At 43.4% G+C, this 25,683-nt stretch overlaps 1 protein-coding gene and 1 long non-coding RNA gene across 5 annotated transcripts in view; one reads left to right on the top strand and one right to left on the bottom strand.

Annotated features, from left to right (window-relative positions):
* The window catches only part of CNBP (CCHC-type zinc finger nucleic acid binding protein), a 72,476-nt gene that overhangs the window by 16,067 nt on the left and 30,726 nt on the right, over nt 1-25,683 (bottom strand). The gene's annotated exons all lie outside the window — the stretch shown is intronic.
* LOC110256292 overlaps nt 21,163-25,683 on the top strand; it is a 28,918-nt gene continuing 24,397 nt past the window's right edge. The window contains exon 1 of one of the 2 annotated variants that reach the window (XR_002337666.1): nt 21,163-22,266. This is a non-coding gene — a long non-coding RNA (uncharacterized LOC110256292). The remainder of the gene's footprint in view (nt 22,267-25,683) is intronic. The other variant, XR_002337665.1, reaches the window with a different exon arrangement.

Below are 25,683 nucleotides of genomic sequence, written 5' to 3' on the forward strand. Positions count from 1 at the left end.
GGTGTTGCCATGAGCTAGGGTGTGTTGCAGATGTGGCTCGGATCTGGCATTGCTGTGGCTGTGGCGTAAGCTGGCAGCTGTAACTCCGATTCGACCCCTAGCCTGAGAACCTCCATATGCCATGGGTGCCACCCTAAAAAGCAAAAACAAACAAACAAACAAACAAACAAAAAAATGGTGTTTTGAGGGAGCATTATAAAGTTTAAGATTTGATCACATAGCTCTCATAATCTATAAAAATAATTTAATGGATTTTTAAAGATTAAATTGAAAAAAAAGCTGTAATTGGGTGAATTAGAATCTAAAATCTAGGAGTTCCCTTTGTGGCTCAGCGGAAACGAACTTTACTAGCACCCATGAGGAAGCAGGTTTGATCCCTGGCCTCCCTCAGTGGGTTAAGGATCGAGCGTTGCCGTGAGCTGTGGAGCAGGTCACAAATGCGGCTTGAATCTGATATTGATGTGCCTGTGGTGTAGGCCAGCAGCTGAAGCTCCAATTGGACCCCTAGCCTGGAAACCTCAATATGCCACAGGTGTGGCCCTAAAAATACAAAAAAAAAAAAAAAACTAAAATCTAGAAGGACATTTAATCTAATCTTAGTATCTAGCCTAAAATTTTTTTCTTTGATTTTTAGGGCCAAACCTGCAGCATATGGGAAGTTCCCTGGCTAGGGGTCCAGTCAGAGCCACAGACACAGCCACAGCCATGGCATTGCCACATCCGAGCCACATCTGCAACCTACACCACAGCTCACAGCAACACTGGATCCTTAACCCACTGATCGAGGCCAGGGGTCGAACCGCATCCTCATGGATCCTAGTTGGGTTCATTTCCGCTGAGCCACAAGGGGAACTCCATAATCCTCTCATTTTCAATTTCAATTTAAAGGAGACTTATAAGAGTTGCACAAAATCCCTTCAAGTGCTAAAAAGAACTGTTTTTAATGTGAAGACAGGTGCCACCCACATCTCATAAGAGCTATGCTTGTGCCCTGATTAATCCAGTTAATTACAGTGGAGGGCCCCAATCTAATACCATACATTTGCTCCTGTGTCTCCAGCCCTTTTCTTTTTCTTTTTTTTTTTTTTTTTTTTTTTTTTTTGTCTTTTCTAGGGCTGCTCCTGCGGCATATGGAGGTTCCCAGGCTAGGGGTCTAATTGGAGCTGTGGATGCTGGCCTACACCACAGCCACAGCAATGCCAGATCTGAGCCGTGTCTGCAACCTACACCACAGCTCACGGCAATGCCGGATCCTTAACCCACTGAGCAAGGCCAGGGATCGAACCCGCAACCTCATGGTTTCTAGTCGGATTCATTAACCACTTTGCCATGACGGGAACTCCTCCAGCCCTTTTCTTTGGGAATTAACACAAATGGTCATTCTACCTTATAAATTAGTCACTTATGAGTTTGACCAGGATGAATCAACAATCACCGACATTATGCCAGGTTCTTAACCTACTGAGCCACAACAGGAACTCCTCAATATTTATCCTGCTTTTTATTTTTTTTAATTTTTATTTTTTTTTATTTATTTATTTTTGCTTTATAGGGCCGAACCTGCGGTGTATGGAGGTTGCCAGGGTATGGGTCAAATCAGAACTACAGCTGCCGTCCTACACCACAGCCACAGCAATGCAGGATCCTTAACCCACTGAGCAAGGCCAGGGATTAAACCCATAACCTCATGGCTCCTAGTTGGATTTGTTTCCACTGCGCCATGATGGGACCTCCTATCTTGCTTTTTAAATTTAACGTGTTTCTGAGATATGCCTATATAAACATTATATACATATATATTCTTATCTAGCTCATTATTTTTTTACTGCAATGTGTTATAGCTATACTATATTTTGTGTATGCATTGCCTTCATGCAGGATATTTGTGTTATTTCCACTCTTCTGCTATTATACAATGTTGTAATAAGCACCCCTATGTACAGGTCTCTTCAGGCATATGTGGGAGGGTTTCTCTAGGGTTTCTAAACGAAGAGTAGAGAGGTATTGGGCAGTGAAGAGGCTGAATTTTACTTTTCACTAGTTGCAGCCCGTCTTACTCTCCAAGTGGCTGTAACAAATTATACTCCCAGCCACAGTGGATAAGGGTGCCATGCTTCTCAAATCCTTGTCAACACTTTATGTTGCGAGATGACTTCATTTTTGCCAAACTGATGGGTGAAATAGGGTGTCTCTTGTTTGTTTTATTGAGCTAGCTGTAGATTCACATGTGGTTGAAAGATCAGATGTACTCTCTACCCAATTTCCCTCAATGGTAACATCTTGCAAAACTATAATACGTTGTCACCTGCAGGATATTGAAGCCACCCAGCCCCCTGATTTTGTTCAGCTGTCCTCAGTTTTACTTGTACTCTGTGTGTGTTGTTTAGTTCTACACAAGTGTGTCTCATGTTTGGGTCTGTACATTGCTCTGAGCACAAGATTGTGAACCGCTGCCATAGCACAAAATTCATGTCCGGTTGCCGTTTTATAGCCATGCCCACCTCCCTCCTACCCACCCCCTCCTCCCTGATCCCTGCTCTCCCTTTCCAAAATGCTGTCCTTCTAAAAATGTTATATAAATGGAATCATGTAGTGTGTCACCCTTTGGGATTGGCTTGTCTCACTCAGCACATGCATCCCTGCAGATTCATCTGAGTTGTTACCTGTGTTAGTACTTTGGTCCTTTAGTGCTGAGCAGCCTTCCATGGTGGGGGTGGACCACAGCTTAACCTGCACCTACGGAAGGACTCCTGTGCTGTTTCAACTGTTATCAGAAAACTGGGTTTGCTTCTTGGTGGGTGTCGAGTCAAAAGACACAACCAAGCCAAAGATCAGGATAAGGAAGGATTTATTATTATTGCAGCAAGTAAGGAGACCACTGGGGATCTTTCCCAAAGTAGTGTCTTCCAACAGCAAAACTGGGGAAGTACCAGCTAAGGGTACATGCATATTCACGAGGGGGCATGAGCCGAGGATATTCCAGCATAGAATTGGGGTGAAGGCATAAAATTGAAGTCTGAAGGGTCAACATCTTTCTGTCCTCCACTTGGGTGGGGATCTTAGTTCCTGCATATCTGAAAGACTGTATCAAATTGTTTTTGTGGATGCTTTGAGGAGGAACTAGGACACTGTAATTTTCTCCAAGCTATCTTTCTTAAGTGCTTTTCCTCAGTTTCTTCATTCCCTCACTTCCCTTAAGATCATTAATGACTGAGACCTGTTGAAGAGCAAGCATTGTGGCCAAGCTTTGATCACAAAATGCTGTAGGCCAAAATGGCTTCTCTTGTGTCAAGAAAGCCATGCTTACAAAACAAACAAATAGAAAAGTAATTTTGTGTGGGTTTTTTTATTTGTTTGTTTGTTTGTTTTGGCTTTTTAGGGCCACACCCGCAGCTAAGGGTCAAATCGTATCTGCAGCTGCTGGTTTACACCACAGCCACAGCAACGCCAGATCTGAGCCGCATCTGTGACCTGTACCACAGCTTATGGCCAGGCTGGATCCTTAACCCGCTGAACGAGGCCAGGGATTGAACCCTCATCCTCATGGATACTAGTAGGGTTCCTTACTGTTGAGCCACAATAGGAACTCCTAGAAAAGCATTTTAAAAAAGAAGAAAAAGAAAAAAAACAAGAAAAAAAAGAAAGCCATACCGGGTTCTCTTTCTCTGGTATCAGCTTATGCAATTTTTGGCTATTACAAATAAAACTGCTTGAACATTCGTGTGAGGGTTTTTGTGTGCACATAAGTTTTCACCCAGTATCTTGTTCTCTTCAGTTAGCTAGCATTCCCACATCACAGTAAGGTTGAATATCCTTCATACGTTTGTAGGCTATTCAAGTTTCCTCTTATGAGAAGGGTTCATTTTACTCATTTTTTCTATTTTGTTCCTTTCCTTTCTCCCTGTGACTTAAAAGAGTTCTTTATATGTGCTGATGTCAGAGTCCTTTGTTAGTTATAGGAGGTTGTGTTTGTTGACACTTTGGTGAGCACTGTTTCTCAGAGTGATGTAAAGATTAGGAATTGATAAAGAACCTTCTGAAACTTGGATTTGGATCACTGATGAAGGGACAGAGGGGTTTCATCCAGGCTGCCCACACTGAGTTTAGGGAGACGGCTGCATTCCCTGCCCTCTGTAGCATATCCATTGCTCCTGCTAAATGCCAACAACACACTTAAATGGTGGTGGGCTGGATGCCAGGCAGAGCGTGTCAAAGCTTCTGCCTGCTCCAGGGCAGACGCCAGGCGTCCTGACGTTTGCTTTCAGCAAATCCTTTGCCTCATTCAGAGGAGGCATTCGGACGCTTTATTGCATCACAAACCCGTGCTTTTCAGCATTCTGAGCAGCCCTCAGAAACTGCTGACATCATGCCGTGCTACCATTCTCCCCCGCACTGCAGCCAGAATTTAGACTCCTGACTCACCCTTCAACCAGCCACAGAGAATGCTGAGGATTCTGGAATGGTCAGTGCTCACAACGTGACTTTGACGGGGGGAAATAGCTCCTGGACAAACCAAAGGTACCAGGGAGGCTTTCTCTTTTCTGACTCTCTCATCTGCTCAGCTTCTTCTTTCTCCCTTGGCAGAAGAAGAATCCTGCAATCCTGGCCATTAAGCTAGGGGCTTTATGAGCTGGCACAGCCAGCACCGTCCTTCTGAACTCAGAGGGTTGTCTTTTCCATTTGCACTGAAATCCTGGCTGGGGTGCAGCACCCACACTGAAATGGTCTGCATAGCTGAGTTAACAATTCCAAATTTAGCTTGCATTTTGATAAATTCCCTTATAAAACATTCACTGACCAAAATGACTGGACTAGTTTCTTTTGTGAACATTGCAGTTCTCCAAACTGCCAGTGGAGAAACTGATACACGAAGTTTCTTATACTCAACCCGTAGCAAAAACATAAAAGCAGGTAATAGGACTTGGAAATGCATGAAATGTATACCTATGTAAACAAATAAATGGTAGAGAAAAGAGACTTTGGAGATTGAAAGGGCTGTGGTGAGGATTAAATAGGTATAGTACAGGAAAATGCCTTGCATTCCAGTGTTTTTACCAAGGTAAACTATGAGTAAGATCAGTTTCTCTCGGCCTGACACATGAGTCATCAGATTCTTTTTCTACACTGATTTATTACAAATAAAGGAAATACTTTGGACACATGAAGGAGCAATCAGCATTTCTATTGCATTTGAAGAATGATTAGAAATAATTTTCCCCTTTATTTAGGGGCTGGATTCCTCATTTGATACAATGAGCATTCTCAGGGGACTAAAACTGACTCTAAAAGATGGTGGTGCTGAAGATTTATCCAAAATGGAGTTTGGTTTGGGTGGCACAGCATGCAGACAACTCTAGACCACACTGGAGTGGGAGGTTAATTACATCTTTGCAGTGCTTCCTCTTTTTTTCCTTTTGGACACTTCAAATACACATCACATTTCCTAACGACTTCCTGAGTCCATCAGGGCCTCTTCCTTCCTCTTTAGGGTTGACCAGCCCCATTCCATTAGGATATCATGCAACACTAGCTAGGATAATAATAACCGAATTTAGTATCACTGAATCACTTGGCCGTACATCTGAAACTAATACAACATTGTAAACCAACACTCCAATACAAAATAAAAATGAAATTAAAAAAAAAACAACTTCATTTACATAGCCCTTCATCATTTTCACATAAGCAGTCAGTCAGAATTTATTGTGACACTATATGTGCCACACTCTGCTGGGCACATCCACCTTTGCTATGTCACATAGTCATTTGTCATCTTGTTTGAACCTGTGAGGTTTAGAAGCCTCATAGACTCAAGCACAGCCTCTCTAGGCAGGACCTATATACCAAAGGGGGAGGCATCACCATCCCAATGTGCTGTTTTTCACTGGGTGGGATGCCTGGGTGCTATGGTGGTATGGAACACGGCACCCAATGGTGGGTTTTAACGTGCTGAGCCATAATGGGAACTCCAAAAGCCATCCATTTCTTATCTCACACTACAATTTCTTTTTTTTTTTCTTTTTTCTTTTGTCTTTTTGCCTTTTCTTAAGCCGCTCCCGTGGCATATGGAGGTTCCCAGGCTAGGGGTCTAATCGGAGCTGTAGCCACCGGCCTATACCACAGCCACAGCAATGTGGGATCTGAGCTGTGTCTTTGACCTACACCACAGCTCACAGCAACGCTGGATCCTTAACCCGCTGAGCAAGGCCAGGGATCGAACCTGCAACCTCATGGTTCCTAGTCGGATTCGTTAACCACTGTGCCACGACGGGAACTCCTACAATTTCTTTATTCATCTTCAAAGGACATTTAAATTGCTTCCAAAAGTTTCCTTTTTTTTTTTGTTTTTGTCTCTTTAGGTTCACACCAGTGGCATACGGAGGTTCCCAGGCTAAGGGTCCAATGGGAGCTGTAGCTGCTGGCCTACACCACAGCCACAGTAAAGCCAGATCCTTAACCCACAGAGTGAGACCAGGGATCAAACCCATGTCCTCATAGACGTTAGTTAGGTTCTTTAACTGCTGAGCCACGACGGGAATTCCAAAAAATTTCCTCTTAAAATAAGAATAAAATGTGAGTTACTCTAAAAATAAATATGAAGTAAACAAGACAGAGGAAGTACAACAAATGCAAACAATCACGAAGCCACCAGGGCCAGTGAAGCCAGTGTGGCAGCCCAGTGGGATCCAAAAGGACACCTGAGGGTGGAGGAGGGGAAGGAAGTACAGGGCAGCATCTTAGAGCCTCTCACCTGGCACCTGCCTTTGGGCTCTAACAGGCCTTCAGGGTCTAACAGGCCTTCAGGGTCAACTGTCGAGTCACTTGCGTGATAACTGCAGTGGAAGAAAAGATCCTCAGGAAACACACCACCACCAACAAAAGCAAAACCCGAGACTGTTTTCTTTCTTTTTGTTTTTCTCTTCTTTTGGGGGTTGGGGGGGTGCTGCCCTGCAGCATATGGAGTGCATGGGCCAGGGAGGGATCAGATTTGAGCCGCAGCTGCAAACTACAGCGCAGCTGCAGCAACACTGGAGCCAGGCTGAGGATCAAACCTACATCCTGGCAGTGCAGAGATGCAGCTGATCTCTTGTGCCACAACGGGAACTCCAAGATTTTCCTGAATATGGCAAGAAAGCTATTCAGGAATCAGCATGACAACCAACTACCTCAGAAGATTAGCAGTATTTTGAAACTGAGGGGAAAGAAAGAGAGTTTGTGCCTCTCACTCCTGTGTGTAGAGGTGTCAGAGTGAAGAGCCTGGAGCAGGGCTGCCGCTGAAACAGATGAATGTCTGCAAACCCACCCTGCAACCTGCTTTCCTGCTGCCTTGTTCTCCTGCTCAGCTGTCTGGGCCTTTAGAGAGGCCCATCCCCTGAGTGTTGTGGAGGCCTGAGAGATGCAGTGTAAGCACTAGATGGAAGGTCTTTTAGCCACAGACAGCATCTCAAGTTCACAGCAGTGTGTGTGTGAGTGTGTGTGTGTGTGTGTGTGTGTGTCTGTGTCTGTGCGACAGAGAGAGAGTGTGAGAGGTGCGTGTGTAAGTGCCCACAAACCTGAACATAGCACCTTACATGCCCTTCCTTATTGGAAGATTGTAAGAGTAACACAGAGAGTAAAACCGTCTCAAGAGAAACAACCCCAAGGGTGCTGACTGGGCCTCAGGGGATCTAAAACCCCACTAGAGGTAAAGACTGTCTTGGATTTCTGGTTTGACTCCCTTTTCACAACTCCCCCCTCTTCCTTACCATTATCTTTCCAGCACTCTTAGGTAGTGACCCCAGCTGAACAGACCCAATCACTCATTTCCCCTGGAGCAGTAAGTACACCTTGGCCAGGGGTCAGCTTTTCCAGGGTTTCTTCCATGGGTCCTTCTTAAAGACCCCAGTAAATCCTTAGCGGTAGATTCATAGAAAGACTAACAAATACAGAGTCCTCAAGTCTCTCCACAGCATAACCACAGATTCTTACCTATGTTTCCTCCTACCATCTTTTAAGACCTTTATATGCTTTTTTTTTTTTTGGCCATGCTCATGGTATGCAGAAGTCCTGGGCCAGGAACCTGCACCACAGTAGTGACAATGCTTGATCCTTAACCTGCTAAACCACCAAGGGATCTCCCTATATTTTCTTCTATAAAGGACAGTACATTGGGTTATTATATTGGGACATAAACAGTAAAACTGTGGTTTAAGATCTGCAATAGGGGAAAAAAACAGAATTCTGAAAAGTTAAACCAGAGGAAGCTTTTGAGGGCACATGTCTTGGTTTCATTATGTGATTCTAAATGGTAGCCCTCTGAGGTCAAGTGTAGGAAAGATGTGATTAAGGTTTACAGTTGCAGCACCTAACAGAGTCCTACTGGGAAGATAGGCCTTCAGTGGATGGTTAGAGTGAACGAGGATTTCATTGTCCCTCTCTAGTCACACCCAGGGTTGCCAAATGGCCCATAGTCCTCAGAGCCAGCACTTATCCTCTCTCACTAGAAAGTTGCTAAGACAAGGCATTTTCTGCAGGCTTTTCCTGTTTCCTAAGTACCTTCCAACATCATCCCGGTGACAACATCATTGGCACATGTTTTATGCTGGCCTTTGCCATAACACAGCAAACAGAATGTACAATCTCCAAAACTAATGTTAATACAAACAGGTTTTTTTTTTTCTTTTTTTAAGGGCTGCAGCTGTGGCATATGGAAGTTCCAGGGCTAGGGATCAAATACAAGCTGCAACTGCTGGCCTACACTACAGCCATAGCAACAATGGATCCCAGCTGCATCTACCACCTATGCTGAAGTCTGCAGCAATGCTGGATAACTTAACTCACTGCGCAAGGCCAGGGATCAAACCCACACCCTCATGGAGACTATGTCGGGTTCTTATCCTGTTGAGCTACAAAAGGAACTCCCACAAATAGATTTTATTTATTTATTTATTTATTTATTGCTTTTTAGGGCCTCACCTACAGGCATATGGAGATTCCCAGGCTAGGGGTCCAGTTGGAGCTACAGCTGCTGGCCACAGCCACAGCCACAGCAACATGAGATCTGAGCTGCATCTGCAACCTACACCCAGCTCCTGGCTACGCTGTATCCTTAACCCACTGAGCGAGGCCAGGAATCAAACCAGAAACTCATGTTTCCTAGTCGGATTTGTTTCCGCTGCACCACGACGGGAACTCCAAATAGTTTTTTTTTTTTTTTCATTGATACCTTTTTTATTTTACTTTATTTTATTTTATTTTATTTTTTGCTTTTTTAGGGCTGTACCCACAGTACATGGAGGTTCCCAGGCTACAGATCTAATCGGAGCCACAGCTGTCAGCCTACACCACAGCCACAACAACGCAGGATCCAAGCCGTATCTGCAACCTACACCATAGCTCACGGCAATGCTGGGATCCTCAACCCACTGAGCCAGACCAGGGATCAAACTCACAACATTGTGGTTACCAGTTGGATTCATTTCTGCTGCGCCACAATGAGAACTCCATTGATAACCTTTTTTTTATAAAGAGAACATTTAACAATGTTTGTACTTTTTAAAGAATTTGTCCATTTCTTCTGGGTTTTCTGTCGTATTGGCACATAGTTGCATATAGTAGTCTCTTATGATCCTTTGTATTTCTGTGATGTCCATTGTTACTTCTCCTTTTTCATTTCTAATTTTATTGATTTGAGTCTTCTCTCTTTTTTTCTTGATAAGTCTGGCTAAGGGTTTATCAATTTTGTTGATCTTTTCAAAGAGCCAGCTTTTCGTTTCATTGGTCTTTTCTATGGTTTTCTTTGTTTCTATTTCATTGATTTCTGCTCTGATCTTTATGATTTCTTCCCTTCTATTAACTTTAGGTCTTGTCTGTTCTCTCTCTAGCTGCTTTAGACGTAAAGTTAGCTTGTTTATTTGAGCTTTTTCTTGTTTCCTGAAGTGGGCTTGTATTGCTATCAACTTTCCTCTTAGAATGGCTTTTGCTGCATCCCATAGGTTTTGGAGCCTCGTATCTTTGTTGTCGTTTGCTTCTAGGTATTTTTTAACTTCCTCTTTGATTTCTTCAGTGATCCATTGGTTGTTTAGTGGCATGTTGTTTAGTCTCCACGTTTGTGTTTTTTGCAGTTTTTTTCTTGTTGATTTCCAGTTGTACAGCATTGTGGTTGGAGAAGATGCTTGACGTGATTTCAATTTTTTTTTTTTTTTTTTGTCTTTTGTCTTTTGTTGTTGTTGTTGCTATTTCTTGGGCCGCTCCCGCGGCATATGGAGGTTCCCAGGCTAGGGGCTGAATCGGAGCTGTAGCCACCAGCCTACGCCAGAGCCACAGCAACGCGGGATCCGAGCCGCATCTGCAACCTACACCACAGCTCACGGCAACGCCGGATCCTTAACCCACTGAGCAAGGGCAGGGACCGAACCCGCAACCTCATGGTTCCTAGTCGGATTCGTTAACCACGCGCCACGACGGGAACTCCTCAATTTTCTTAAAGTTACAAAGGCTTGATTTGTAGCCCAGGATGTGATCAATTTTAGAAAATGTTCCATGTGCATTTGAGAAGAATGTGTATTCTGTTGCTTTTGGATGGAATGTCCTACAAATATCTATCAGGTCCATCTGGTCTAATGCTTCATTCAGGGCCTGTGTTTCCTTATTGATTTTCTGTCTGGATGATCTGTCCATTGCTGTAAGTGGAGTGTTAAAGTCCCCCCCCATATTGTGTTATTGCCATTTTGTCATTTTAAGGTTGTTGGTAGTTGCCTTATATATTGTGGTGATCCTGTGCTGGGTGTGTAGATATTTAAAATTGTTATACCTTCTTCATGGATTGATCCTTTGATGATTAGGGAGTGACCTTCCTTGTCTCTTAAAATGTTCTTCAATTTAAGGTCTGTTTTGTCCAATATGAGTATTGCTACTCCAGCTTTCTTTTGATTCCCGTTTGCATGGAATATTTTCTTCCATCCTCTCACTTTCAAATTGTATGTGTCCTTAGAAGTGAAGTGGGTCTCTTGAGGACAGCATATATATGGGTCTTGTTTTTATATCCATTCAGCCAGTCTATGTTTTTTGGTTGGGGTGTTTAGTCCATTAACATTTAAGGTAATTATTGACAACAAATAGTTTTTAAATAAAACTACCATCAAAGGGAAGATTGACATTGCCACACAAGAGGGTTGTGAGTTTACATAAAGTATGTAAGAAGCACTTTTTACAATGTGAAGTGCTATCCATATGCCAGTTATTATTATTAGAATATAAGAAAACAACCCCTAGCACCTTATGAAGCGGCATTATCCCAAGTCACTTTTAGTCTATGTAACAATGCAGCAGTTCTCCAGCATTTGTGGTCAATTGATCGTTTTGGTCACATACCTCAAGACTTGCCACCTCATTCACTCTTACCATACAATCCAAGAGTTTTATGAGAATAAATGGGAAGAAGAGAGCTATTTTTAACTATCCAGTTCCCAATAATCTTTTGCTGGGAAAGAGAAAAAGGAATTAGAGTGCAGAAAGTACAAGATCAACGACAATTAGATTTTTTTGGCCATACCCACTGCACGTGGAAATTCCCCTGCCAGGGATTAAATCCATGCCTCTGCAGTAACCAGAGCCACAGCAGTGACAATGCTACATCTTTAACCTACTGAGTCATGAAGGAACTCCAATAATTAGATTTTTGGTTTTTTTTTTTGTTTGTTTTTGTTTTTTGTCTTTTCTAGGGCCGCTCCCGTGGCATATGGAGTTTCCCAGGCTAGGGCTCTAATCGGAGCTGTAGCCACCAGCCTATGCCAGAGCCACAGCAATGCGGGATCCAAGCCACATCCGCAACCTACACCACAGCTCACAGCAACGCTGAATCCTTAACCCATTGAGCAAGGGCAGGGATCGAACCCACAACCTTATGGTTCCTAGTCGGATTCATTAACCACTGCGCCACAAAGAGAACTCCTAGATTTTTTTTTCAAGCCCACAGCTGCTGTATATGGAAACTCCCAGGCCAGAGATTGACTCCAAGCTGCAGCTGCAAGCTACACCACAGCTGCAGCAACGCCACTGTGCCAGGTCAGGGATCAAACCTGAGCCTTCACTGTGACCTGAGCCACTTCAGTGAGATTCTTAACCCAATGCACCACAGCAGGAACTCTGACAATTAGATTCTTCATGAAGCAATAAGACAAGAAGCCAAGCGAAGCATTAGGGAAACCCATTAGAGGACCTGCAGGTGGAAGGGTCTGCAGCACCAGACCCTCCTCCATTCGATGATGTGTGCTCCTGGCCTTGGCAGCTTCCACCCCTCCCTTCCTCATCACCTACCATCTACCCAAGATGAAAGGGGCCAGCTGAGAAAACCCAGGAGGGAGGGGGAGAATAAGAAGGACTGAAACTACCCAGAGGGGGCGGCCCCTGTTCAGGCCCAGCTGGTTTTTCCTTTTGGAGAAGTTGGGATCAGAGCTACCAAATGTCTGATTTTTTTGACAGGAGTTAAAATTCTTGGTATTTGTAACAAATCTCTTAATTTTGAACTGTTGGCAACTTATTTTTAAAATTACACAGAGGATTTTGAGGGGTGAAACTACTTAATGTGACCCTATAATAGTGGGTGGACAAACACTGTCATAAATTTCTACAAACCCATAGAATGTATAACACCAAGTGTGAGCAATGTAAGCTATGGACTTGGGTGTTTATGGTGTGTCGGCCTCGGTTAGTGGACTGGCAAAAGCACTCTGGTGAAGGATATCAATAGTAGGGGAGGCTGTGCATGTGGAGGGTGGGGGTTTGGGGAACTCTCTGTACTTTCCACTCAATTTTGCTGGGAACCTGAAACTACCGTATTCTGAAAGATAATTATTTAAAAAATTGTTCTGGGTGGAGTTCCCATTGTGGGTCAGCATGTTAAGAACCTGACCAGTATCCATGAGGATATGGGTTCCATCCCTGGCCCCACTCAGTAGGTTAAAGATCCTGTGTTGCTGCAGGTTGGGGCATTGATCACAAGATGTGGCTTGGATCCTATGTTGCTGTGGGTGTGGTGTAGGCCAGCGGCTATGGCTCCGGTTTGACCCCTAGCCTGGGAAACTCCATATGCCACAGGTGCAGCCCTAAAAAGACAAAAAAAAAAAAAAAAATTGCTCTGGGAGTTCCCACTGCAGTGTGGGGGATTAATGATCCAGCCTGTCTCAGTGGAGGCACTGGTTCTATCCCCGGCGTAGCACAGCTGTGCAATAGGTCACAGCTCCACCGTGGATTCCATCCTTGACTCGGGAACTTCCATATGCCACAGATGTGACTGGAAAAACAAAAACAAAAACAAAGTGGCGTGAGGGAACCCGGGTTGGGGGGTGATTGAAATATTACATATTTTGATTGTGATAACGTGACTATATATTTGTCAAAACTCATCAAACTATTTGCTAACAAGAGTAGATTTTATTTAATGCAAATGAGATAATAAACATGATTCTAAAAAATTAATTAAAAAAATTAAAAACTGTTCTGGGAGTTCTCAGGTGGCCAACCAGATTAAGAATCTGGTGTTGTCACTGCAGCAGCTTGTGCTGCTACTGTGGCGCAGGTTCAACCCCTGGCCCAGGAACTTCAACATGCTGTGGGCATGGGTAAAAAATAAATAAACAAACTTAAAATTGCTCTGGCCCACAGACCACTAATTAATAACCAATGACCTACTACTCATTTTCTGGCTTTACCCTACACTTCTCTCTTGAGCTCAAGACCTATATTTTTTTCTTTTCTTTTTTTTTTTTTTGGCTGCCCTGAGACATATGGAGTTCTCAGGCCAGGGATCAGATCCGAGCCTCAGTCTAGACTTAAGTCACAGCTGTGGCAATGCTGGATCCTTAACCCATTGTGCTGCGCTAGGGACCAAACCTGCATCCTCATAGATACTAGTCAGGTTCTTAACTCCCTAAGCCACAACAGGAACTCCTGTACTTTAATTTAAACGTGGAGAAATTAACCTGAGCATTCCACAGACCACACAAATGCAATTTGTTTAAACTAGAACATACTTTGTTCAACATACAAACAAGCAAAATGAAACCCACTTAAGTCCCTGTAGGTCACAATCCACCTGCTTGTCTGGAGTAGAAGTCCTGGAGATATTTACCGCCCTTCCATTTTTTCCTCTCTCCCCTCCAATGCCTTCCTCCAACCTTTACCAAACATCTTGTAACTGCCAGCTCTGATGGCAAGATGCAGGAGTGGCTCAGCAGGGGCTGGTCTGAAGGTGGAAAGGACAAGCATCTACAGAACAATACTCACTATGTGCTGTGATAGATCTATGCAAAATGCTGTGTGGGAGTTCCCGTCGTGGCGCAGTGGTTAATGAATCTGACTAGGAACCATGAAGTTGCGGGTTTGATCCCTGCCCTTGCTCAGTGGGTTAACGATCCAGCGTTGCCGTGAGCTGTGGTGTAGGTTGCAGACGTGGCTCGAATGCCACGTTGCTGTGGCTCTGGCGTAGGCTGGTGGCTACAGCTCCGATTCGACCCCTAGCCTGGGAACCTCCATATGCCGTGGGAACAGCCCAAGAAATAGCAAAAAGACAAAAAAAAAAAAATGCTATGTGGACCTTCCTTAATCTGCACAACAGCTTCATGAGACAGGCATCTTTTTTTCATAACAGCCCTGATGAGGTGTAATTGCTATGCCATAAAAGTCTTTCTTTTATAGTGTACAATTCCATGGGTTTTAGTACATTCACAGAGCCATGCAACCATTGCCATTATCTAATTCCAGACATTTTTTTCCTTTTGCTCTTTAGGGCCATACCTGTGGCATATGGAAGTTCCCAGGCTAGAGGTCGAATCAGAGCTGCAGCTGCTGGCCTACACCACAACCACAGTAATGCAGGATCTGAGCCTCGTCTCAGCTACCCCACAGCTCATGGCAACACCAGATCCTTAACCAACTGAGCGAGGCCAGGGATTGAAACCACAACCTCATGGCTACTAGTCGGGTTCATTGCTGCTGAGGCACAGTGGGAACTCCTAATTCCAGACATTTTTTAGGGCAGTTTTAAGTTCAAAGCAGAATTGAGCAGAGAGGACAGAGGTTCTCACATCCCTCCACTGCAAATCTTGGCAAGCACCACTCATTACTCTCTCCATAGTTTTTCCTTGTCTGGAGTTTCATAAAGTTGGAATCACATAGTATGTAGCCTTTTCAGATTGGCTTCTTTCACTTAGTAATAGGCATTTAAGTTTTCTCCATGTCTTTCTTGGCATGATAGCTCATTTCTTTTTAGTGCCGAATAATATTCCATTGTATGGATGGACCAAAGTTCAGTATCCATTCATTTATTGAAAGATGTCTTAGTTGCTTTCAAGTTTTGGCAATTATAGATAAAACTGTTATAAATGTCTGTGTGTAGGCTTTTGTGTTGACATGTCTTCAACTCCTTTGGTAAATACTAAGGAGTATGATTGCTGGATTGTGTGGTAAGAGTATGTTTAGTTTTGTAAGAATCTGTAAAACTGTCTTATAAAGTGACTGTTCCATTTTGCCTTCCCACCAGCAATGAATGAGAGTTCCTGTTGCTTCACATCCTTGTAAACATCTGGTGTTGTCAGAGTTTTGGATTTTGGCCCTTCTGACAGGTGTGTAGTGGTGTCTCATCGTTGCTGTAATTTGCATTTCCCTGATGACAGATGATGCATGTGAAAGTTCTTGGGCCAGGGATCAAATCCACGCCACAGCAGTGTCCCGAGCCACTGCAGTAACAACACAGGATCCTTAACCCATTGAACCACAAAAGAATTCCTCTGTCTTCTTTGGTGAGTGCTTGTTCAGGTATTTTGCTCATTTTTTAATAAAGTTGTTCCTTTTCTTACTGTTGAGTTTTAAGAATTTTTTTTTTATGTTTCTTTTCTTTTCTTCTTCTTTTTTTTTTTTTTTTTTTTCTTTTTATGGCTGCACTTGCAGCATATGGAAGTTCCTGGGTTAGGGGTTGAATTGGAACTACAGCTGCCGGCACCACAGCCACAGCAAACACCAGATCCGAGCCACATCTGTGACCTATGCTACAGCTTGTGGTAATGCCAGATCCTTAACCCACTGAGCAAGGCAGGGATGGAACCCGCATCATCATGGACACTATATTGGGTTCTTAACCTGCTGAGCAATAACAAGAACTCTTTGTATATTGAAAATATTTTAAAATTTCTTTTTTTTTTTTCTCTTTTTTTAGGGCCACATCAGCGGCATATAGATAGTCCCAGGCTAGGGGTCTAATAGGAGCTACAGCTGCAGGCCTATGCCAGAGCCACAGCAACCCCAGATTCGAGCTGCATCTTCAACCTACACCACAGCTCATGGCAATACCGGATCCTCAACCCATTGAGCCAGACCAGGGATCAAACCCGAAACCTCATGGTTCCTAGTCGGATTCATTTCCACTGTGCCACAACAGGAACTCCAGAAAATATTTTAAAAGTTCTTTGAGACTTTTCTTTTTAGCCCACCTTTTATATAGAAGTGTGTTGTTTAATCTCTAAGCATTTGGAGGGCTTTCCAGATCTCTTTCTTTCTTTTTTGTCTTTTGGTATTTTTAGGGACACGCCCATGGTGTGTGAAGGTTCCCAGGCTAGGGGTCGAATCGGAGCTGTAGCTGCCGGCCTACGCCAGAGACATAGCAACGCCAGATCCAAACAATGTCTGCGACCTACACCACAGCTTACAGCAATGCCGGATCCTTAATCCACCGAGCAAAGCCAGGGGTCGAACCAACAACCTCATGGTTCCTAGTTGGATTCGTTTCCGCTGCGCCATGACGGGAACTCCCAGATCTCTTTCTTGTTTTAAATGTTATAGAAGTATAGTTGATTTACAATGCTGTGTTAATTTCTGCTGTACAACAAAGTGGCTCAGTAATATGTATATACATTTCACACATATTTTTTTCTGTTATGGTTTATCGCAGAAGATTGGATATAGCTGCCTATGCTATACAGTAGGACCTAGTTGTTTATCCATCCTATATGTACTAGTTTGCCTCTGCTAATCCCTAACTCCCTTCCCCACCCCAGATCTCTTTCTGTTACTCAATTCTAGTTTAATCCCATATGGTCTGGGCGTAGGCAGAGGTCATCTGGCCCCCGAGTGTTACAGGGCAGAGCTGTGTTCCTGGGTATTGACAGCTCTTTATCTGAAGCCTCTGAACTGAGCCCAACTATAAATTTAATCTGGAAGGATCAATCTTCTAAAAGGGACCAAATCTCCACCTCTCTATGTTTTAAACAGATTTATTCAATTTAAAATAAAAGGTTTAGTGTTCAGTAAAGGAAAACCTAGCAGACTTCTGTTTAACAAGCCAGAGGTCTAAATGTACTAAGTTGTGCGGACTTCAGATAAATTCCCTTTTTGAATTTTTTTTTTCTTTTGGCTTTTTAGGGCCGCACCTGCAGCATATGGAAGTTCCCAGGCGAGGGGTCAAATTGGAGCTGTAGCTGCCAGCTTATACCACAACTCACGGCAATGCCAGATCCTTAACCCGCTGATCGAGGCCAGGGATCAAACCCATGTCCTCATGGATACTAGTCAGGTTCATTTCCGCTGAGCCACAATGGGAACTTCTCCCTTTTGGAATTTTTTTATTGTGGTAAAATATATCTAACATACAATTTACCTTCTCAACCATTTTTAGGTGTCCAGTTCAGTGGCATTAAGTTCATTCACACTGCTGTGCATCACCACCATTCCTCTCCAGAACTTTCTCATTAGCCCAAACTGAAGCTCTGTCCCCATTAACCACTGGCTCCCACCTCCCGCAGCCCCAGCGCCCACCCTCCTCCTTACTGCCTCTGTGGATTTGACTGCTCTAGGGCCTTCATACATGTGGAATCCTACAACATTTGTCTCTTTGTGATGGTCAGAAGTTCCTTTCTTTTTAACTCTCTAAATTTTTATTTCTTCATTTTGTTTCAAATTAAAATGACAACAGTCCAAATCAGTCCTCATTCAGCAGACGTGCGTGTTGTGGGGAGGTGACCTAAAGGCAGGGCCCTGGCGTCCCCAGAGGCTGCAGCCTGTGCAAGGGTGGTCATTTGGACAAGGAGCTCAGACCTCAGTATTGACCGAGGCTGAGAAGGAGCAGAGCATCATTTAGTTTTTTTTGCCAAAAGAGAGTCTAAATTGTGCTGAATCAGAGCAACTGTAAACATTGTTTGCTTTTAGATATTTCACTTTATCTGCCAGGCTCTGAGATAATGAGCCTGTATTCTGGAGTTGTGCTGCTGAGAAATAAATACAGATGAGTTGGCAAGTCCATAAACAAAAGATTTTAGGCCTTCCTCATCTAGAAGGAGACAATTCATATAAACTGTGGCTTGTACTGCATTACACAAATCTTTAAATAAAGCAGGTGTTAATTAGTGCAAGGAAATTTTTGGTCTACGGGAAAAGGCAATGCTTTCTTCTTGTACCTTATAATATTCTACTATATATACTTTTTCATATAACATTTTCTAAGTACAGGTCTCCTGAAGGTTTCTTTTTTTTTCCTTTTTAGGGCCAAACCCACGGCATATGGAAGTTCCCAAGCTAGGGGTCGAATTAGAGCTGCAGTTGCTAGCCTGCACCACAGCCACAGCAACACTGGGTCCTTAATCCACTCACGGATACTAGTCGGGTTCGTAACCCAATGAGCCAAGATGGGAACTCCAGGACTTCAGTTTTAAAAGCTCAACCTGGTAAACCAACTATAATGGAAAAAATAAAAATCATTAAAAAAATTTTAAAAAGTAAAAGCTCAAAATGAAACTTGAAGATATCAGAAGTATTGTGAAAAGGGAGTTCCCGTTGTTTCAGCAGAAATGAATCCGACTAGCATCTATAAGGACGAAGGTTTGATCCCTGGCCTCGCTCAGTGGGTTAAGGATCTGCCGTTTCTGTGAGCTGTGGTGTAGGTCACAGACGCAGCTTGGATCCCACACTGCTGTGGCTCTGGTGTAGGCTAGCAGCTAAGGCTCCAATTCGAACCCTAGCCTGGGAACTTACATATGCGGGTGCGGCCCTAAAAATAAAATTAAAAAAAAAATTTAAAAAAAGAAGTATTGTGAAAACATGCTACATAACCATGCTCTTTTTTTCCAAGTAGCAAGACAGACAGTCTTCTGAAAAAAATAACTCAGACATCACATCTGCCAATATCCTCCACAAAGCAACAAGCCCAGAGAATTTCAGCAACTTGCTGATGGGCACAGAGCCAGGACACCACCCCTTTCTCTGAATCCAATAGGCTCTCATAAGAAGGTTTTCAAGGACAGGAGAAAATATGGAACAAAACAGAAATATACTGGAATAAGGGAAATCTAAATTGTTGTGCTGAGCATCATAGTACAGTGGGACATGTAAATAAAAAAAAATTTTTTTGGCCACATCAGCAGCATGTGCAAGTTCCTGGGCCAGGAGTTAAACTGGATCCACAGCGAAAACACCAGATCCCTAACCCACTGCACCACCAGGGAATTCCTATTAAGACTGAGGAGAGAGGGAATCGTGATAGAATTAAATACTGACACCAAATAGAAAGAAGCCCTCAGACGTGGCCCTGAAATAGTCCAGAAACAAGCAGTTTACACAGAAGGGATTTCCTGATCCATGAAGGACACCACAGCAGCCAGGAGGGAGGTGCTTGGGGAGGGTAATTTTACTCTAGTCTTGCTCAAACCTACAGTGGCCCTCGTACATTAGTGGAGAGAATGCAAAATGGCGCAGTCACTGTGGAAAACAGTTTTGACTGTTCCTCCAAAAGTTAAACATGTAACTACTGTAAGACCCAGTAATTCCACTTCTAGGTATAAACCAAAAGAATGAAAAACAGAGACTCAAACAGACACCTGTATGCCAGTGTTCACTGAAGCCTTATTCACAACAGCTGAAAGGTAGAAAAAACCCAAGCGTCCATCAACAGATGATGGATAAACAAAATGCGATTCAATGGAATATTACTCCATCATAAAAAGGAAAGAAAATAGAAAATAGCAAGTTTTGACAAAGATGTAGAGGAATCATAACCCTCTGGCATTGCTAGTAGGGATGTGAAATGGAGCAGTCACTGTAGAAAACAGTTTGGTGGTTCCTCAAAAAATTAAAATAAAAAATTACCATACGACCCAGTAATTCCACTCCTGGGTATACACCCCAAAGAACAGAAAGCAGGGGGTTACAGAGATATTTGCACACCACTGTTCATAGCAGCATTATTCACCATATCCAAAGGGTAAAAACAACCCAAAGTCCAACAGTGGATAAACAGAATGAGTAGATAAACAAATAGTCTGCTTTAAAAATGAATGAAATTCTAAGACATGCCACAACATGGAAGAACCTTGAGGACATTATGCTCAGTGAAATAAACTGCCACAAAAGCAAAATTACTGTATGATTCTACCTCTGTGAGGCCAGTAGAGGAGAGACACAGTAGAATGGAGGTTACCAGGGCCTGGGGGATAGGGAGGGGCAGTTAGGGTTTAATGGGGACAGAGTTTCAGTTTGGGAAGGTGAAAGGTTTTGGAGATGGAGGGTGGTGATGGTTACATAACAATGTTGTATACATCTTACCAAAAATATGATAAATTCAGCACCAAAAAAAAAGAAGTTCTGATACATTCCACAACATGGACAAATTGGGAGTTCCCATCTTGGCTCAGTGGTAAGGAACTAACTAGTATCCATGGGAATGCAGGTTCAATACCTGGCCCCGCTCAGTGGGTTAAGGATCTGGTGTTGCTGTGGCTGTAATGTAGGTTGGCAGCTGTAGCTCCAATTTGACCCCTAGCATGGAAACTTCCATATGCTGTAGGTATAGCCCTAAAAACCAAAAACAGAAACAAAAACAAAAAACAACAAAAGCAACAACAAAAAAAAACATGTACAAATATTTAAAACATTTCTGCTCGAAATGAACTGAGCTGGACACAAAAGGACAAATACTCTATGACTCCATTTATATGAAATATCTATCATAGGCAAATAGAGGCACAAAGTAGACAAGAGGTTACAAGGGCTGGGAGCGAAGAGGCGTGGGGAGGTGTTACTTAATGGGGACAGAGTTTGTGCTGGGGGTAATGGAAAAGTTTTGGAAATAGAAACAGATTGCGGTGATGGTTGCATAACACTGTAATGAATACTATTGAGCTGTATACTCTAAAATGGTGAATTTTATCTATTTTATCCCACGAAAACAAACAAATCAACAAAAACAAACATAAAACCCTTCAGGGGCTCCACAGCTTTGCAAAACTGAAGTGCACACCCCTCTGGCTGGCAGGCAGGGCCCTCTGCCTTTCCAGGCTTCTTGGCTGCTCCTGGCCATCCGCCCAGTCCTGGCCCAGCTCCACCAGGCCTTCTCCAATCCTGTGTCTGCCATTCTTGCCACCTCCTGGGGTAACTGGCCACTCCTGTGCCACTAACCGCCCTGCCCTGCCACCTCCTAGGCCTCAACTCTGAGTCATCTGGGCTCAAACAGGGCTGTCTGCTCAGTAACCACATGGACCTAGAGAGGAAGGAGAGCCAGCAGAGGCAGGGCTGGCCAAAGTCACTCCTAGGGTACAGTGTGTGCTCGAGCAGAAAGGCCATTGGATCTGGCATCAGAAGACAGAGTTTCCAGGGCCACCTCTGCCACCAGCTAACAGGGTGACTATGGACAAGCCACTGCCCTCTCTGGACCTGCCTCCTCTTCTGTAAAATGAGAGGATTGGACTGGGAGCTGCAGGAGGGCTTTCAATTCCAGGCTTTGGGGACTAAACTTGGGCACAGAGGACAGCAAGACAGAAGCCATCTTCTTCAAAGGACAAAGTGGCCCTCAAAATTTCAAGTGATTTTCTTCTCACCAGGGCACCTGGAGCAGCCTTTAAAGGTTCTTGAGAGATAAATGAAATGAAGGTAATGCACCAAAGTAAAGAGTTTTGAGGCTGAATTATGCCATGATTTTAGCGTCTGTTATATTAGGATTTTCATAAAAGAAATTATCCAGAGGAAATAAAAGTTCCTCATTCTACTCTTAGCCTACACATGTAAATCTGGGAGGTGGAGCTGGGTATCAGTAACTCATGGTTGAATGCAGAGGCCATCCCAAGAGGCAGTAGAGTGGGCGTGACAATGGAAGACTATATAACCCTGACAAGGGTCTCAGGACACCTGCCTGCTGCCATGTGATGGATGAGTCTCAATCAAGGCTGCTATCTGACCCCCTTCATGAAGCATTCAGAAGTGGATGGAATTGGCAGTGTTTTTCCTGATTCCACAGGATTCCAGCATGAAGTAAGTTTTTTTTTTAATTTAATATAATTTAATTTTTTCTTTTTAGGGCCACACCCATAGTATGTGGAAGTTCGCAGGCTAGGGATCGAATCAGAGCTGCAGCTACCAGCCTACACCATAACCACAGCAATGCCAGATCCGAGCTGTGTCTGCAACCTACACCACAGCTCATGGCAACATCAGATCCTTAACCTACTGAGCAGGGCCAGGGATCAAACCTGCATCCTCATGGATACCAGTCAGGTTTGTTACTGCTGAGCCACCATATGAACTCCTGGGTTTTTTAAATTAATTTATTAATTTCTATGGCGGCATCCGTGCCATATGCAAGTTCCCAGGCTGGGAATCAGACCTGCACCTCTGCAGTGACCCAAGCACACTGTGCCAAAGCAGGATCTCCTGGTTTTAAAAATAAAATGATGGAGTTCCTGCTGTGGCTCTGTGGGTTAAGGATCCAGTGCTGCTGCAGCTGTGGTATAGGTTGCAGCTTCAGCTCAGATTCAAGGCCCTGGCCCAGGAATTTCCATATGTCATGTGCATAGCCAAAAAAAATAAAGAATGAATAAATAAACAAAAATAAAATATGTAACAACAGGAGAAAATATTTAAGATATGATTTTATTTAACTCCTCAATGTTACTTCTGGACATCTACTCTGATGAAATATTCAATGGGTGCACAAGTGTGTGGTTGTCAGAATGTTCATGGAAGGATTGTTGCTGTGGACTGAATATTTGTGTTTCCCCAAGATGGAAGTGAAACTCTAATCCCCAGTGTGATAGCATTGGAGGTGGGACCTTTGGAAGGTAATTAGCTCTCTAGTGAGGGTGGAGCTCTCATGAAGGGGATTAGCGCCCTTCTAAGAAGAGGTCAGAGTGCAAGCTTGCTCCTTTCCAGCCTTGTGAGAATACAATGAGAGGGTGGCTGTGTGCAAATCAGGGAGCAGGCCCTCACCAGGCACCAGCTCTGCCAGTACCATGACTGTGGACTTCCCCGCCTCCAGAACATCAAGAAATAAAGGTTTATTGTTTAAGCCTCCCAGATAATCTGTTATAGCAGTCTAATTGGGCTCAGATAATTGTTTATGATACTGAAAAAGAAGGAAAACCTAACTGTCTTCAGATAAGGAATCAGATATATATATATATATACACATGAAATATACATATAGCATATAATATACAAAGGTATTGATACAGCAGCATATGTACAAACACAAACCAATATATACATATGCCATTATATCAATATATCAATTCATAGGCCAGATATTTATCACCCATATAAATAATATATAATATAAATAACATGTAGATATATTTGTATTATATAAATTCATATTTATTTAACATATGTCAGTGTACCAATACAATGGAATGCTATACAGCCATTTATTTATTTATTTATTTATTTTTTTTTTGTCTTTTGTCTTTTTTGTTGTTTTTTTGTTGTTGTTGCTATTTCTTGGCCGCTCCGCGGCATATGGAAGTTCCAGCTAGGGTTGAATCGGAGCTGTAGCCACCGCCTACCCAGAGCCACAGCAACGCGGGATCCGAGCCGCGTCCGCAACCTACACCACAGCTCAAGGCAACGCCGGATCGTTCACCCACTGAGCAAGGCAGGGACCAAACCCGCAACCTCATGGTTCCTAGTCGGATTCGTTAACCACTGCGCCACGACGGGAACTCCTATACAGCCATTTATACTTTTAGAGGAGTTCCCACTGTGGCTCAGTGGTTGGTGAATCCGACTAGGATCCATGAGGATGTGGGTTCAATCTTTGGCCTCACTCAGTGGGTTAATGATCTGATGTTGCCGTGAGCTGTGGTGTAGGTCGCAGACTTGGCTTGGATCTCACGTTGCTGTGGCTGTGGCGTAGGCCAGCAGCTACAGTTCTAATTGGACCCCTAGCCTGGGAACCTCCATATGCCACAGGTGTGGCACTAAAAAAACAAACAAACAATAACTTTTGGAGAAGAATACTAAATCACTTGATGGTAACTAAATTTACTGCACCGTAATTAAGCATTCCTTATATATCATCTCATTTAATCCTTACACTGTAACTTCCTGTGATAAAATACTTTTTTTTTTTTTTTTTGGCCACAGCATGCAATGGCTTGATGTGGGAGCTCAGTTCTCAGAACCAGGGAGTGAACCCCAGGCCACAGCAGTGAAAGCGCCAAATCCTAACCACTAGAACACCCTCATATTTTTATTTCTATAGATGAGAACACTGAAACATAAGAAGTTAAGGAACTTACTCAAGACTACCTAGTTAAAAAATGGCAAACCCAGAAATATATCCACTCTTTTTTTTTTTTTTCCTGCTTTTTAGGGCTGCACACATAGCATCCCAGGCTAGGGGTCAAATCAGAGCTGCAACTGCTGGCCTCCACAACAGCCACAACAACATGGGATCCAAGCCGTGTCTGCAACCTACACCACAGTTCATAGCAACGTCAGATCCTTAGCCCATTGAGTGGAGCCAGGGATCAAACCTGCACCCTCATGGATACTGGTCGGTTTTGTTTCTGCTGAGCCATGAGAGGAACTCCTGCAACAAGTGTTTCTTAATTAAAAAGTAATTGCGGGTGGGGGAGTTCTCTTGTGGCACAGAGGGTTAAGAATCTAGTGTTGTCACTGAAGTGGCTTGGGTTGGTGCTGTGGTGTGGGTTTGATCCGAGGACTGGGGACTTCCATCTGTTGAGGGTGTGGCCAAAAAAACTGAGGGGAGGGACAATATTGGGGTAAGGGTGTGGGAGGTACAAACTACTGGGTATAAATTAAGCTCAAGGATGTATTGTACAACATGTGGAATACAGCCAATAAAAACTATAAATGGAAAATAACCTCTAAAAATTATATAAAATTTAAAAAAAATTTAAAAGTCTTAACAAGATTATGCAAATATTTAAGAAATACTTTTTAGGAGTTCCCGTTGTGGAGCAGGAGAAATGAATCTGACTAGTAACCATGAGGTTGCAGGTTCCATCCCTGCCCTCACTCAGTGGGTTAAGGATCTGGTGGTGCCATGAGCTGTGGTGTAGGTCACAGACACAGGTTGGATCTGGCATTGCTGTGGCTGTGGTGTAGGCCAGCAGCTGTAGCTCTGATTTGACCCCTAGCCTGGGAACCTCCCTATGCCGAGGGTGTGGTCCTAAAAAGCAACAAAACAAAACAAACCCTTTGTAAGCATTTATTCCTTTAACAGATATTTAGGAGCTGACCTGCGAAGGAGAAGACTCAAGTCTTAAGTCATGAGTTTAGGGCATGCACATGAAAAACCCACTTTCCTCTACTTGCCTACTAGGAAGCCCCTAGGCTTTCCGTATCTGTGCCCCTGGGGTGCAGGTTCCTCTCCTACCCACTCTTTTTTATTTTTATTTATTTATTTATTTATTTATTTTTTGTCTT

This window comes from Sus scrofa, chromosome 13 (assembly GCF_000003025.6).
Source record: "Sus scrofa isolate TJ Tabasco breed Duroc chromosome 13, Sscrofa11.1, whole genome shotgun sequence".
NCBI classification, from domain to species: domain Eukaryota; kingdom Metazoa; phylum Chordata; class Mammalia; order Artiodactyla; family Suidae; genus Sus; species Sus scrofa.